Source organism: Nuphar pumila, chromosome 6 (assembly GCF_984573655.1).
Source record: "Nuphar pumila chromosome 6, dmNupPumi1.hap1.1, whole genome shotgun sequence".
NCBI lineage: Eukaryota > Viridiplantae > Streptophyta > Magnoliopsida > Nymphaeales > Nymphaeaceae > Nuphar > Nuphar pumila.
Genome location: NC_143254.1, coordinates 70,475,845 through 70,477,447, shown reverse-complemented (window position 1 = coordinate 70,477,447; position 1,603 = coordinate 70,475,845). Strand labels below are relative to the sequence as shown.

General features: G+C 40.2%; 1 pseudogene; it reads right to left on the bottom strand.

The window, feature by feature from the left end:
- Window positions 1-380: 380 nt before the first annotated feature.
- LOC149834918 (cyclin-A2-4 pseudogene) lies at window positions 381-1,334 on the bottom strand (annotated as a pseudogene).
- Window positions 1,335-1,603: the final 269 nt, after the last annotated feature.

Below are 1,603 nucleotides of genomic sequence, written 5' to 3'. Positions count from 1 at the left end.
GTTTGATCTTTACTTTCAGTAGGTCATCCCTGAATTTGGAACAATCAGGGCATTATGATGGACATGGTGGTGGTGATGAGTTCGAAGATTCTTTGACGAAGCAATCGCCACATACTGCTGGAACAAGCTAATGGCTGATGAATCCCAGCAACATATTTGAATAGCCCATCAACTAAGAATTTTGGCAAACGAACAACTGCATCCCTGAGAGCCCCACAAAGCGCTTTACTCTTGGCTAGTTCCTTGTCATGGATAAAACTTCAGAGTGGGAAATCCATTTCCCACCTTCAAAATCTGAGTGCACAACTGAAAAGTTGTGGATACCTCTACAAATCTCTTTTTTTTTATCATTTTCTGTCGATTTGTCTACTAGGTGGGAGTCAATCAAATCCAGCTCCACCAGTCACCAGGATTCGCAATTTGGGCAAACAGAATTTGGAACTGTGTGAAGGTGATGGCATCTGAGGTGGCTTTGAAGCCGTAGCCTTGACATCCACCTGCAAACGATGAATTTCAAATACTGCAGCTTTTAGATCCAATACCTTATGATTACTGTAGTGCTCAAGAGTTGGATTCCAAGGATGTGATAATTGATCAAGTGTCCATTTGGCAAGGAATATGGCAGATGCGACTACAAGAGAAGGAAAGAACTTCAGGAATCCATAATCAAGTAATGTAGGTTCTGCTAGATAATTTGCCAGGAACCCCAACGCAAATATACGATCCATCTTGTATGAAGCTTCTGCTGCTCGTAGAAACCTCCTGAGAAAGGTCTTTGTAGTAAGTGTGGCCAACTCAAAGCACCAATGCTTCAAAACATCAACCTTCAAAAATTTGTTACTTATTGTATGTATTATCTGTAATCAAGCAGAAGTCCTCCACACGAGGTGCACAAATCTCTTCATATTTCGATGCAATAAACATACATGTAATTTCAATTAGTTGTAGCATCTTCCTTTCAACAGGATTGTCAGAGAGGAACTTATCAATGTAGTAGACTGTGAGATAAAGTGTGTCTGGAACAAGCCTATATTCTTCACAGACCTCAACAAGCCAGTCTATAAGAATTGCACACATAGCTGGAGAAATATCCCATTGAACCATATTCATGTAATTATTTGATGGTTGCTGCTTCGACTCAGCTTCTTGTAAGTAAGCATAAATGTCTGGGGCATAAAGGCTACACACATTTGAGAATCCTTGTGGTCAATATCAATGTCTGTGAAGTGCAAACTGGTAGATGCTTCCCTCATCTCCATGCGTTCGTTATTGACTGCATCACCTTTGTCAGTAAAGATCACAACTTCTGAAGTATGTTCAGGGACTTTATTCATTTTCTTGTACTCAAGGTCAAATAGATTGTAAGTTTGTAAATCACTTTTGCCTTCTCTTGACACTCTGCTACTTCTGCCTTCTTTTGAAACTCTATCACCACTTCTGCACCAGAGGAAGCAATCTTGGAGTCCATTCCAGTATTCCGCCTAATATTCTTGCAACTCTTAGTCTTCAGTTTGGTTGTTTTAATGCAGTTAGCATATGAACTCTCACAAATAACATTGGAAATATCCTTCAGCACAGCCTGCCTCTTATTCTGCAAGTTGGG